This window comes from Ambystoma mexicanum, chromosome 12, assembly GCF_040938575.1.
Source record: "Ambystoma mexicanum isolate Mex_15411 chromosome 12, UKY_AmexF1_1, whole genome shotgun sequence".
In the NCBI taxonomy this organism is placed as follows: Eukaryota; Metazoa; Chordata; class Amphibia; order Caudata; family Ambystomatidae; genus Ambystoma; species Ambystoma mexicanum.
This window is the reverse complement of record NC_090936.1, coordinates 1,143,722,325-1,143,737,697: the sequence shown is the minus strand read 5'-3', so window position 1 is coordinate 1,143,737,697 and position 15,373 is coordinate 1,143,722,325. Positions and strand designations below refer to the sequence as shown.

Below are 15,373 nucleotides of genomic sequence, written 5' to 3'. Positions count from 1 at the left end.
TCTTGAGTGATAACTTATTTTAGGAGGCACATTTTGGAGTCTGTTATGTACTTGCTAATGAGAAGCTTTTTCATATAATGTGAGGAATGAGGCCGATTTCTTAGGACCAGGGCAGGCTACCAGAAGCCCGGGTGGAAGAATGTTCTCATCTGCTTTGTCTCATTTTGCTTGATCTGGTTAACAGCTGCTGGAATCAGGGGATTTTTTCTAATTGTCTCAAAGGGGTGCGTGGGGGAGGGGGCTATGCCCTAATGTGGTCTCTATGAACCTTGATTATTTTAAAAGGCAGTCGCAAACTCATAATGCTCCCGTTTTTAGAAAGAAAAACACTGAGTAGTGTGGGACTAAGTAGCATAGTTATAGTTTTTGATGAAGAATAATCTTCTGGTTGGTCTGCTATTAATCTGATGAACTGTGTATATGTAGGTGCTTACTGAGTTTGACTCCTAAAAAAACTATTGGGTATTTAATTAAAGTTGCATTTTTGTTTTGTTAAATTGAATGTAGTACAAAACAAGGAACTGAATAGAGTTATTCAAACAAACAAAATTAGTGTGTATTTATTTCGAAAGTTTTCATGTCCGTAATTTCGTCCACTTTGGAAAAGTGTTTTTACATTCAAACTAAAATGTAATTTGATAATGTTCAATCTTCGATTTTCATTTACTTTCAATATGCTTTATGTACATTTTATAAGCATTAGCTTGGAACCATTTTTTATAAACAGTTTTTAACCTCTCTCGTTGTATAAACATGTACTTTATCCACTTAATAGCATCATGTGGGTTTGGGGTCTGTAGGCACAAAAGACTGACTTTGTGGAATCCAGCACACAAAAAAAGCCCTCGCAAGGTTGGTGTTTATTTCCTGGCCCTGTTTCTTTAAAGGTGTTTGCCCCCCCAACACCCTCCTGAGACGCTGTCCTCTCCTCGCTCCCCCTCAACTTACCTGCTGTGGCTCCCTTGACTGGTCTGACATTCTGTGCAGCACACTCCACAAAGCCCAATGTACAATGATGCATTGATGCCTTCGGGCCTTAGTTCATGCTGTATACATACCCCTACATACATATAACATGTCACGCTTCGGTATACAACCCTTTGTGCATTGGGCTTATTTAATATATTTTTGGGAATTTTTGTTCAGTGCTGGTCCTACCCAGAGGGTGGTAAGTGAAACTGAAGTAACTAAATATTTTTAGGATAGGATAGGAAGATTAGGATAGACAAGTGGTACCAGGGGAAGGGTTATGTGTGGGTAAACAGGTATGTTTTGAGGCACTTAAAATGGTGATGGACTGTGCAGTGCGGATGTGAAGAGGTAGTTTCTTCCATTCTGTCAGTGAAGGCTTGTTTGTGTGTGCTTGTTTATTTGCTGAGTGGAATGTGTACAAGATTGTGTGATGGGTTTAAGGTTACTGCAAAGGTAAGGTGAGGGTTTGTAGTGGATAACCTTCAAAACAATGCAGAGTCCTTTGAATGGAATTATCTGAGGTCAGAGGAGTTAGTGGAGCTGGGCGAGAGCTGAGGTGATGTGTGTATGTTTGGGTAGCTGGAGAATGAGACTGGCTGCTGCATTTTGTATGGCTTGCAGGGGGACAAGAGTACTGTTTTGGAGTCTAGTGAGGTGAGCATTGCTGTAGTTCGGCATGGAGAGAACCCATGCTTGGACTGCACTGTGGAAGTCAACAGGAGGAAGACTTCGTGGTACACAGTGTGCAGACTGCAAACGCATCAAATGACCTCTCTTTTTATATGACTATTTTGTTGCCTGACCTTTGGTTAATTGAAAAGACAGGATGTAGCAAGCAAATACAAGCTTAACAAGTTCCATGGATGGCAAAGTTCCACAGACGGCAAGGGACTATTGTGAGGAACGGAGGAGGATTTATCCCGTGACTTTTGTTTGCTTCTTTGAACTGTCAACCCAGATACGGAATTTAGCTCTTTGACTAGCACTGATTTGAAAAAGACACCTGTGTGTCGAAACACGTGTTATCGGAAAGGGCAATTTATTAAATAACACCCTTGTTTCACCAGAATCTAGTGTGGCGCAGTTTCTAATAGTGTGGATCATTTCTGTCTACTGTTTTTTTCGAGGGGTCGGGGTCTGGTGCCCCTTTCTTTGCCCCACACCCACTGTGACACACACAAATTGTACAGAGCAGCTGGGCGCATGGGACTATAAGTTGGTAAAAAAACCCGAAAAGTGTGTTAAGTTCCATGAAAAGATTGGCTAACGAGGTGCATACTTTGAACCCAGGGTAGTTCCATATGCTTATCTAAAACGGTGTCCATTATTGAAGCAAAAAAATGTGTTGTTTGCTGCGAGCACCTTTTCATGGGTATTTGGCACTGTTCTCTCCAAACTGGATTCAACAGTTCCTTAACGGCTGGTGGCATTTGGGCTCCTTGATCCATGGACCTTATTTCCCACAGGCCGGGCTCCCTTTATATTAGATTGTGCTTTCTGCTGCCTGGGTAAATCTATTTGTGATATTTTGTTTTATCCTAGTCGTCATCATGATGCCTGGTTAGTTTCCAGGCCTATGGACCTCATCTTATAGCCCCCACCTACTCTAGATTGCTTTCCTTTCAGTTAGACCCTGTACTACCTCTCAACAGCAATTGCAGATTCCTTTTCAGTAGAAGGGGGTGTTGCTAGTAGTATGTTAAGTCTCTTATTCTCTCATTCTGCATGCTTCAGATGAACAAAATGCACTTATTTGCAGTGCAAGCTCGAAGAAGCCGCTGAAGGGAACACACTTTTATACGATGCACATTTCATGGGATATCCAATGATTTTAACGAAAACAATTACAAAGAGGTATTTTTCAGAGAAACAATTACACATCGAAGAAATAATGAATTATTTAAAAAAATATATATGTGGGGAGGTAAGGGGTTAAAACCGGTGGGGAGGCGGTTTGGGTGGAGTTACAAGCGTAGGGAAACGGAGGGGGTCGAGGGTATCCCCCCCAAATTAAAAACAGCCCATGGAGGGAGGAGGGCAGGTGTATAGAGGTTGTGTACAAGGCAAGAGACAGGACCCTGAGTGAGGAAGGTGACAGAGGTTCTAAAATCAACAAAGGCCACAGACAAGAGGATGCACAAACACCTTAGACCTGGGACTATTGAAAGGATCACGGAAGCAGCGAAACCCTTAAGCTCCAGACTACACATGGTGGAGCAGCTCTACTAATACTTGCAGCTTAGGGTTGAGACGCAAGAGCGCATATTGGTTGTGAAATGCTATTTAGAGACTGTAAATGGAGGGAGGTCCCCAATCATTATAACTATATACAGAGAGACTAAGCAATTAACTGAAAAGACCCAAGTTTGAATTTGGTTCAGAGAAACGGTTCAAAGGTGACTCCTGCAAAGTGTGCCTTAATGCAAAGAACAAAACAAAATCTTTTAATGTCAACATTAACGTGCCACACAATGCAAAATGTTTCATGGACTGCCAGTCCATCTTCTGCAAATATCTCAGTATTTGTCCTTGCTCGGAAATTTACTTTGGCAGTGTTATGGAGAATTCTCATTTCTGCGCTGATTCCCGTCAACCTTAGAGACCGCCAGCTCTTTTGCTGGACTTTAGGACTTTTAATTTTTATCCTGAAGTGAGACCTTTTTCTCACTCTCTGATGTATTTTTGATCTGATTTGGACTCTGTTTATTTTGGTCTTGGAGTCAAACTCCATAGGCATCACCTTTTGTATTGTGACACCCAGCACCCTCAGTGCAGTGTCACAGAGAAGTCCTTTGGATTCCCTTTGAGGTTTAAATACCTTCTCTTGGATAAGGGAGTAGTTTCTTGCCTGTAACTCCATTTCTCCAGCGTTGGTATCTTTCATGGATTCACATGCTTAGAATATTCCCCGTCGTCAGACTGGGAACCCTCGCTACACATATATAGTCGTTTCCTATAGGAAAAAACTTCCGACACTTGTGTGTCCTATCCACATCTACGTCCTCCCCGAGGACGTCCACGCATGCCCCATAGGACGTAATGGTATAAAAGCCCCGCCCCCGCGGGTCCCGTCAGATTTCGACCCCTCCAAAGAAGAAAGGGGGAAACCTGTTTGCACATATCCTGCACATTGCATTTCGGGGAGGCTGGTGGGCGCATGTGAATCCATGAAAGATACCAACGCTGGAGAAATGGAGTTACAGGTAAGAAACTACTCCCTTCTCCAGCATTGGATCTTTCATGGATTCACATGCTTAGAATAGATTGTATAGCAGTATCCTAGAAGAAGGAGGTGAGAATGCAATGCAACATACATTACAAAAATAAACCACTCCCAGTTCAAATATATATATATATATATATGCACGTAAGCAGTAACATATTTATATAAAGATGATACATCAAGGAAAAAACCAAACATCGGCAAGGTAAAAGACAACAGTTTCACCATTTGGCTTACCTCATTGAAAAAGATGGCGCAGCACTGCCCTCCCCATCTGTACTTCATCCGCATGCTGCCTTTCCAGGCAGTAATGGCGTGTGAACGTGTGTGGGACTGACCACGCCGCCGCCTGGCAGATGTCTGTCAGAGGAATTCCTGCCCATAGCGCCGCGGAGGAGGCTGTCGATCTCGTGGAATGGGCTCTAGGGTGCCCTTGTAGGGGTCTCCCGGTCTTGGAGTGACTAAAAGCAATTGCCGACGAGACCCATCGGGCCAGTCCTTGCTTGGAGATTGCCCTTCCTCTCGTCGACGGAATATATGCAATGAGCAGCTGTCTGGTAGTTCTGAGTTCTTGCGTTCTTTGCAGATAAAACTTTAACGCTCTTTTCACATCGAGCGTATGAAGAGCCTTTTCCGCCGTCGACAACGGGGTCGCAAAGAAAGTAGGGAGAGCAATGGTCGAGTGCTTGTGATAGACCGTCGGTACTTTCGGGATGAAAGTAGGATTAGTTGATAGTATTACTTTATCTTTAAAGAATCTCATATATGGAGGGTCTATGACTAATGCCTGTAATTCCGACACTCTTCTAGCTGACGTAATGGCAATTAAGAAAGCCAGCTTCCACGATAGGAACTGCATGGATGAAGAGGACATTGGTTCGAAAGGAGGTTTCATTAAAGCAGCCAACACCACATTTAGACTCCACGACGGTGGGAACCGCTTTGTAGGGGGGAAAGTTCTAAAGAGACCCTTCATGAAATGTTTCACCAGTCTGTCGCTGAATAACGGTGCGGAATGTCTCCTTCTCGTGAACCTTGAGATGGCCGCCAGGTGCACCTTGATGGATGACGAGGATAGCCCACTCTCTGCTAGGTGCAGAAGATACGGTAAAATTTGTTCAGGAGTTACTTCCCCAGGCCGTATTTCGTGCTGTGTTTGCCACCACATACAGAACCTTCGCCACTTGCATATGTATGACTTGTTAGTGGAAGGAGCCCTAGCCGCCTGTAGAATTTTTCGGCAATCCGACGAGACTTTCAAATTGCCAAATTCTGCAAAGTCAGGAGCCATGCCGTCAGGTTGAGGCTGTCCGGATTGTGATGCCACACCGTTCCCTTGTCCCTGGATAGGAGATTCGGAACTTTCTGGAAAGTTATCGGTTGTTCCAACGATAGGTGTAGTAGGTCGGAAAACCACGGTTGTCTCGGCCAATACGGTGCCACCAGAATGACCCGGCATTTGTATCTGCGAATCCACTGTATTGTCCTCCGTGTAAGGGGAAACGGAGGGAAGGCGTACAGGAACTTGTCTGTCCACGGAAATGAGAACGCTTCCCCTAGGGATCCTTTCTGAGGCCATCTGCTCGCAAACTGCTCGCATTTCTTGTTTTCTATCGCTGCAAAGAGATCGACTGAGGGGTGACCCCACCTTTTGAAGATTCTTTGCAGCTGAATGGTGTCCATCTCCCACTCGTGTATCTGAGCCATGCTCCTGCTCAGGGAATCCGCTTGTACGTTCTTCACTCCTGGGAGATGGTGAGCCACTATAGATATGTTGTGTTTCAAAGCCCAATGCTGTTGTCTGTCAGCACTCTCACTCTCGACCCCTTGATATGTGGGAGGAATGATTTCAAGGCCCATCTCACTGCCCTCAGTTCCAGTACATTGATATGTAGGCGTGATTCGGTGGGAGACCATCTGCCCTGGGTTTGGTGGTTGTCCATGTGTGCTCCCCAGCCCGTCAGGGATGCGTCCGTGATGATGGTATTCTGAAATTCGGGTTCTTGTAGAGGAACCCCTCTGTCCAGGTTGTGAAAGCTTTTCCACCATTGGAGGGCTCGGATGATTTCGTCGTCGTCGACGGTTAGCCTGTCCGACCACCGACCCGTGGACTGCTTCCATCTGTCCGCTAGGAATTCCTGAAGCGGCCTCATGAACAATCGACAGTTGGCTACTAGATGGATGCAGGAAGCCATGGAACCTAGGATCGCCACATACTTTCTCACTGAGAGTGTGCCATGTAGACGTAGTTGACTCGTCAGCCGATTGATCTTTGACATTCTGTCTAGGGAAGGCTTCGCAATTCCCGACTGGGTTTCGAATTGAGCTCCCAAGAACTTTAAGTTCTTTGATGGCCTTAGAGAGGACTTTTCGAAGTTCACTGCGAACCCCAGTCGTTGCAGAAGCTGTAAGGTAGCCTGTACGCTGTCGTTGGTCGACGCCGAGGAGGATCCCCTCACCAGCCAGTCGTCGAGGTACGGGTATACATGATGCCCTTTCTTTCTCAGCCAGGCTGCCACGGGCGCCAAACATTTTGTGAACGTTCTTGGGGAGGATTTGAGACCAAACGGGAGCACTGCGAATTGGTAGTGTGTCTGACCTACCATGAACCTCAGAAACTTCCTGTGTTTTTGACACATAGGGATGTGGAAGTACGCGTCCTGCAGATCTAGAGATGCCAAAAAATCTCCCACTTGAACAGACCTGATCACTTCCTGCAGCGTGAGCATTTTGAATTTCTGGCTCTGTAAGGTCTCGTTGAGGTCGCGTAGGTCGAGAATGGGACGCCATTTTCCGTTCGGCTTTTTTACCACGAAACACCGCAAGTATACCCCTTGGCCTTTCTGCGATGCAGGGACTAACTCTATGGCACCTTTCTGTAACATAAGTGCTACTTCCTGCAGCAAATTGTCCAGATGTGGTTGGGGTAGGGATATAGGTGGACACTTTGGAGGTTTGCATTTGAATAGTAGAGAATGTCCGTACCTCACTGTGTCCAACACCCACTGATCTGTTGTGATGTTTTCCCATTCTTTGACGCAGCTTGACACTCTTCCTCCCAGAACGGTGCGCTTTCCGTCATTGCTGGTCTTTCTGTTTGCTCGTCGACGACGAATAGGTCGGTCGTCTCTTGGATGACTGGAAGTTTCTGCGCCGGCTTGAGTTTTGAGAGGCGCGTCTATATCCTTGGGAAGGGTACGCCGATCTGCCGAAGGATCTATCCCTGGGTGTAGAAAATCTTGAGTTGCCAGATGCCCCTCTAAAGGGACGAAAGGATCGAAAGTGTTTACCACACTGAAGAGCACCCAACGACCGTGCCGTATCCGAATCCTCCTTCATGCCCTTCAAGGCCTCGTCCACCTTTTCTCCGAAAAGAAGGTCACCTTCGAAGGGCATGTCCAATACCTTATACTGCACCTCGGGTCTGAAGTTGGTGCACTTAAGCCAAGCCTGGCGTCTTAGAACAACTCTGTTGTTTATCTGCTTAAAACCCGAATCTGCCAGGTCCACCGCTATGTTAATAGCATGATTCGACGCCTCTTCGCCCTCTCGTACCAGAGACATCGCCGTTCTTCTATGTTCCTCCGGAAGGTGGTCCAGTATAGGGGCCAGTCTGTGCCACATCTCCCTGTCGTACCTGGCCACAATAGCCAGAGAGTTGGCTGCTTTCACAGTTGCAGCACCCAAGGAAAGAACCTTCTTACCAAACACGTCTTGGCGTCTTGCCTCATTATCCGGAGGGGTAGAACACTTGTGTTGAGCCTTGGCTTTCCTCGTCGCCGCTGCCGACACCACTGAATCAGGTGTAGGTTGGGACGAAAGACACTTCGGGGTAGAGTCTGGCACTTTAAATTTCTTTTCAATGCGGCCTTTGACGGCCGGTTCAGAAAACGGGTGACGCATGGTTTGAACACCCTCTTTCCAGACATGATCTAAAATGGGTATTGAGAATATTGAGCGTCTATTCTTACCCATATGATCGAATATAAAGCAGTCCTTTTTCTCCTCCTGCTGGGCCAGGCCAAACTCCTTACATGCTTTTTCCATCATTGAGTGAAAAGCGCCAATATCGTCTGGTGGCGATGGATGAGTGGGGCTCTTTGGTGTTTCCAGTTCCACATCCGAAACCCAGGATGGATCCCTAGATGGAGACAGGGAGATATCCGATGCTGACCCACGGTCAGATAAAGAGTCCGAAAGCTCACCCTCCTCCTGGACTACTGGAGTCACCGGAATTCCACTCGTTTTGGTTGGACGGTGTGACGGGCCGGGTCCGTCGACGGGGGGGGGGGTCGACGCCACAGGTGGAAGCCTTTCATCCAACGATTTTAGCAGCGAGTGTAAGGAGGACAGGACCTCCATGGACAGGGCCGATTGAGAGTTTGGAATATTGGTAAATACCTGAGAGCAGGTTGCTCCTGATGGCGACTTGGCTCGTAGCCCAAGGTCTTCCGGGCCCGCAATCCTGAAACCGTCGTCTTCCTTCGAGGAAATCGACACTGCTTGTTCCTGCAGTAACGTGTCCGGCAACCCCATACCAAAAACTTCTGGTCTCCAGGCCAGAACTTCGGTCGACGAGGACATCGTCGCCGTCGTCATCGGGTTGATGACGGGGGAAACCAACTGCGTCAGAGGCAGTGAGGGCACTGACTGGTTCGTCGTCGTCGACGGTGGGCCTGCAGGTGGCTTAGGCGGTCCCGCCGTAACGGTGCTCTCCCTGCGTTTATCCGATTCTCTACTCGTGGCAGATCTATGAGGATCGCCCGAGGAGGATTTTGGCCTTTCCTTTCCTTGTTTTTTCGACGATGATGATGATGGTGTCTTTTTTGAAGATTCTTTTGAAGACTCCTTGGAAGAGTGGCTTCGTGGAACATCCCTTTCCGCCGGTCGAGTCTTCTTCGCCGGTGGTTCCGACGAGGTTGAACGGCGCGGGGCTCCCGATGTTTTCGTCGAGGCGACGCTGCGCACGGAGCCCACCTCCGACTGAGGGTATGCTCCCGCCCCGTCATTTAACCACGACACCAGCCGCCGATTCCGATCTTTCAGGGTTTTCTGAGAAAAACCCTTACATATTTCGCACTGGTCTGCGGAATGGTGAGGGTGGAGGCAATAAATACAATCTAGATGGCCGTCCCTCTCGTAAACCTTCTTCAATCCGCACGTGGCGCACGGGCGAAACAACGGTTTGCCCGACATTCTGGTAAGACCAAAAAAAAAACCTCAGAGGCTCGTTCGGTCAACCCAGCGAGTAATTTCAACGATAGCCTAGAAAGTAGAGACTATGCGAGGAGATCCCACTATCTTTGGAGACGGTTGAAATCTGACGGGACCCGCGGGGGCGGGGCTTTTATACCATTACGTCCTATGGGGCATGCGTGGACGTCCTCGGGGAGGACGTAGATGTGGATAGGACACACAAGTGTCGGAAGTTTTTTCCTATAGGAAACGACTATATATGTGTACCGAGGGTTCCCAGTCTGACGACGGGGAATATTCTAAGCATGTGAATCCATGAAAGATCCAATGCTGGAGAAACTACTGTTCACAAGAGTAGTAAAGTGAAATTCACTTTACTTACATGTTTTTTCTATGTAGGTCCACTACACCGCTTCTTATGTGGAAGTACTGGGGGGTTACTTAGATTCCCCTTTCCTACTTACACATGTAACATTTTTTAGGTTACCCTTACTACAATTAATGGCTGGTAGCAGCGGTTTAATTTTCCTACCATTGTGCGTTTTTACCGCAGGCTGAATCCTCAGCTACAGTATTGCACCCATGGGTGCCCATTTTGTAAAAATGTCCCCAGTTTTATTTTTCACCCTTTCTTGCTTGTGAGGTCTTTCTTGGGTTGTACTCTGTGCGCCAAACCCGGTTTAACCACTTTGTTCGTTTTGCCTTTTTGCGGACTTCACTGCTGAAGCCTGCCTCTGGCTACAGTGTGCAGAGCAGGAAGCGAGGAAGGTGCCCAAAGCTCCCTGTCTTTTGTCTCCTTGGTTACAGGAATGCACCCAAAAGGTGATTGGCTGGCTGGCGGTCCTTGGAGGACAGCCACCCTGCTGTTTGAGTGACAGCTAGGCTGTGCCTAAATGTGAACAACCTGCATAAAAGGCGCGGTCTCTTGAACAGAAGGCAGAGTCGGCCACTGGACGAAGAATCAGAAGAAAGGACCTGGAAGAGAAGCTTGCTGCACCCTCCTGGACCACTGGTTTGCCCAGTGAAGCCCTCCTGCAGTTCTAAAGCTCCAAAGTTCATATCGACTAGAGAAGCCTGGAACTGACAACTTCTTCCCTTGGGTTGGTGGGACCAACCGACCCCACGACGAACTTGCCTGGAAACCCTCTCTCTGTTGGCTGTACTTCCTTGCTGCTGCTGGAACTGAGTCCTAGGAGTCAGGAACACCAGAATCAAGTGCATCGTCTTTAAGCCGGACCCAAGCTCCAGGAAGATGACCCTGCTGACGCAGGACAACCCAAGCCTGAGTCACCTCAACAGAGCGCTGGACCACAGAAGCAAGGGGAGCCCACAAGGTGTACAAGTACCACGGTGGTGCTATTGACTGATAGCTGAAACCGCAAAGTGCTGCTGATTTGGAAAGAGCCCATTGCCGCCGCTGCCAACCTTCAAACTGCAGTGTAGGAGTCCTATAGACGTCCTCCCTCCTGTCCCCATGACTGAGGCCCAGGAACCAGGATCTGCAGGACTGCAACCCGAACAGCTGTCATGATGCATACCCCCTGGCATCCAGACCATGTCCATCAGCCCTGGGAGCAGGCATCATGTTGCCTTGAGAAAACCCAGCAACCCCTGCTAGGGGCTGTCTGGGTTCAGTCCTGGCGCCAATGGTGCCAGGCTCATATGGGACATCAGTCATGGCGCCACAGGCGCCAGGCTCATAAGTGCACACTTACCTGATGCAGACCATGCTGCAAGAAGATACAAGCCCATATGAGGCCTGGAAGGGACTACTTTACCTTAGGGACTATTTTGTTACTCGGTGGTGGTCGGGGATGATAACCTACCTGGGACTACTTTGGAGGCTATTTAAACCACGCCCGAAGAGCAGCACACGCTTCGCGTTATTCTGCATCCAGCAGTGTAACGTTCACCGTGTCAGCAGCAAGCATCCAGCCTTCTGCCACGCCCGCCTCGAACCTGGAGCACCTAGAGAGAAGGAAAGAAGCAAAGGGTAGAACAAGAGTATTACCTGATTTCTTACCTGATCCCGGATTCATCGCATCTTCAAACCTGAGGAAAGACTTTGTTTTAAACGCATTGCATCGCCAGCAGCAGTGCCGCGCCATACTCACCCTTCCATGCAGCATCTCTTCGATCCGGCGCTGTCTCCATCTTTACATCGCCGAATTCCGGCACCTAAGGGGGACAAGAAACAACAAGGTGAGCCGAGAGAACAGACAGAGACAATCTCTTTAGCCGCCATATGCTTACCTGATTTTACCGCCGTAGGTATTATTCATCAGCACGCCACATCTTCTTATGGCGCACCTGGGAGAAAAGGAGAAAGCAGCAAGTTTAACCCTTGGCATTAATTACCGGACAGTGTTGGGTAACACAGACTTTTACCGGAGCGCTTTCAGCTGTCAATCTTCTTATTGGGTCAAAGCTGCAAGATAAAAGGGGAATTGGACAGGAGTGAATTCCAGACACTTTGAACTCTTACGAACTATATACTTACGGCTCTTCTCCAGGACCTTTTGGGAGTCAGGATTCGTCTACAACTCTTCCAATATCTTCAGGCCAGTGAAGTAACTGGTCATCAACGCGCCCCTGCGTACTTCGCAGGATGGAGGGCTCATCCTTCAAGAATATAAGGAGAATATTTCTACGGGTCAAGCAGACAAGAATTGGAGGGCAGATTCAGTCAGTCATCGCTGCACTACGCATCACGTGGGTGGAGGCCGCAGCAGTCCGGGTACGACCGACGCCCGTGTGGGAGCCAGGTGAGCGTAACAACAGCAGCCAGCTGGATCTCTTCTTCCAACCTAAGGTACTGTCTTGATTGAAGGGGTACTTACCTCTTTTGTCTGTAGCTTGCTTGATCTCAATGGAGACTTGCAGTAGCTGCTTTTTCTGCAGAGTTGCTTGCAGCTTTGCCTTCACAAGCCTTACAGCTTGTGGCCCTACAGGGATTATTTTCTACAAACTCTCTAAATAACATTGTGCAAGACATGTGTGCTATTTGAAGAGGTGCCTCAGCTCTCTAGACATTGTTCCAATTGACTTCGGGTGTCCTGGCTCCCTGCCAACTCTTCTGACCCACTGACTCTGTGTTTAACTGTCCCTCATATGTGGTGCATGAGCTACTTGTTTTGCTGGGCATGGGTTAACCTACACTGACTTGGGAAGATTGCAAAGTATTCACATATCCTGAGAATCTGTTAACCTTCTTGCTTCCTTAACCTTTTTCCTTTTCCACCACCTCAGTATTTCATTTAAGTGTTAAAAAGTGATATATCAATGTCCAAAGTGTCCTAGCTATTGAAGTCACCTCAGAGTGTAGGAAGTGGGTGCGTGACATCACAAAAGGGTATCTACTTACTTAACTTAAATCCGAAGCAGTGGTTTTGAAGTGTATTTTTATTGTTACCTATTTCCCCTTTCTAAAAAAGGCTTTATTTATAATGGACTGTTAAATAAATAATTATTTTAATAGAAAACCTTGAGTATAAGTGTTATTTGAATACTTGTATTTGTGAAACTCTATGTTGCATCCCTACAGCGCACATTTACCCCTCTTGAGATAAGTTTGGCTCGTCAGTCACTCTACCAACTTGTGTAGTACAGACTTATACCAATAGTTGGGTTACCTATTGCCAAGGAGACAGGCTGGTGTAGTCTCCAACAGGGTTACCGCATACAGTTATGCCTAACAGGCAGTACAAGTAAAAAAATTAAATAAATCGACAACTAGAACATACAATTAATCAAGAATTATGATTAAAAAAATTACCAAAAACTGGTCCACATCAGCCCCGTCCCCTGAGTATTCCGACGAGTAAAGACCCTCGTAATAATGCCCAAACTCCCCTGCTATCATGTCATCCTGCAGAACTCCCTCCCCCGTCCGACCCATAATACGATTCACCCTCCTGCTGTTCCGAAGTTGTTCCCTTAGGTGCCACGCCAGGATCCTGTCCGCTTTTCCCCCCGCTCCATATACCGATGTTTCAAAAATGCTAGCTTTCTTTCCGTTTGTCCCACGAGCAAGGCAGACAACTTAGCCTTAAGATTCCATTAAATCGCACCCTGTTCTTGCTGTCTTGTGGTCGGTCTGGAAGCCCTCTAGAGACAATAGGTTTCTTTCCTCTTGGCCTTCCCCCTTGTCATCTTTGTGGGGTCCCCTGATTGATCTGGGCGCGAGGGGGTTTCCGGGAGACGCAGTCCTGGTCTGATCAGGGGTTGGAAAGGGCTGCTCAGCTGTTTAATAAAGGGTCTTTCATGGAATACGACCAAATGGCGGAGGTGTTTGAGGACAATCCACTCTCGGTCTTTGAATATTTGAGGCCCAAGGGAATCCTCACCCAAGCGTGGTGGGTGGCTGACTTATCGCGCCCCTTAACTCCTTTTGAGAGGATTTTTGCAGAAGCCAAGTCCAGGAAGGGATTCCTCTCTGAGATTTATAAAGTGCTCATTTCCTCTAACCTAGTAGGAAGGCAGTCATTCAAGCGTATCTTGGAGGAACGGTTGGGCTTGTCCTTGGATGACTGGACTTGGCAGTCAGTGCTTAGGTCGGTGCTTCCTGGAGGGCTGAGGAGCATAACTTTAAGATTTTGCACTCCTGGCATCGTCCCCCGGTGGCCCTGTCCAAGATGTTTGTAGAAGTGTCCCCATGGTGTCCCAGATTGTGTTCCAATAAAGGTACCTGGTTTCACATGTGGTGGGAGTGCCCGGTTATCCGGTTTTATTGGGTGGAGGTGCTTAGCTGGATTAAAGACATCCTGGGGTCATGTCCCTCCCTGCACCCACTCAAGGTTCTGCTGGGCACTCTCCTGTCCGATAAAGGGGTGGGTTCCTTCTCAGGGGTAATGGGAGCCATGTTGAGAGCGGGTAGACTGGCTCTGGCTCAGAAGTGGAAGAGTTCACAAGCACCCTCCAAGACAGAATGGTTTACCAAGTTAATTGCTATTTTTGAGTACGAAAAACTCTCTGCTATTGCCAATGATTCTATGTCATCTTTTTTGCAGGAATGGACTGTAGTTATACTTAATGCGGATTGTGAAGCCTTGAAACTATGAACTGTTTAGAAGTTCTATGTACCCTGTCGCCGGGGAGGGTTTGCTGATGCTTTTACCGGCGGAAACGTGCTTGGGTGTTTGCAGGGACTCTGCCATTAGCTTGGCCTAAATGTACTGATGTGTATGTGTTTAATCCCTACTCTTAGTCTCTAGCACCATGGATTCTCAGAGGCCTAGTCAACCCGGGGTTAAGGGGGTGGGGGTAGCGGGAGGGATAGGGTAGGGGGATAATGGGAGGGTTTTGTTGTCATAGAGATTCTTTTGTTGTTCTTTGTTAAATGTCCCTTGGGGAACTTGTTTTTCTTTTGCTGAAAATTTAAATAAAAATAAAGTGGAAAAAAAAAATATATCCAAGGCCATGCATTTGTAGGGAGAACATGTACAATCCAGGAGCTAACGCTCCAGGCTTAGCTTCCGACCCAAAATAACTACTTGCTATCCCTTTCTCTCAGCTGATGACTTTGCATCCTACTTCTCCTTCGAAATCACAAAGACTCACAAGACCTTGTCATCCCTCGTACCTCTGACATCTCCTCCCTCGTCTCCACCTTGTTAGGGAGAATTTTCATGTCTTTGACAATTCCCTTTAACCTTAGAGGCCCCCAGCTCTTTTGCTGGATTCAGGGCTTTTACAATTTTACTCCTGAGTGAATGGGTCCTTTTTCCCACTCACTCATGTGTATTCCTGACTATGATTTTCTATGCTCCTTACTGTTTTATGGAGTCTTGTAAACTCCACAGACATCTGCTTTTGCATTGTGACACACAGCATCTTTTGTGCAGTGCCACTGAAGAAGTCCTTTGCACTTCTCTTAATGTGTAACTACATTTTATGGGTGAACTACTGGTCCCAAGAATAGTAAGATGACCCCTGCTTTACTTACCTTTACTTTATGGGTCCAGCACACACCACCCTATGTGG

General features: G+C 47.4%; 1 protein-coding gene across 4 annotated transcripts in view; it reads right to left on the bottom strand.

Annotated features, from left to right (window-relative positions):
- MDM1 (Mdm1 nuclear protein) overlaps window positions 1-15,373 on the bottom strand; it is a 390,136-nt gene that overhangs the window by 218,400 nt on the left and 156,363 nt on the right. The window lies entirely within an intron of this gene.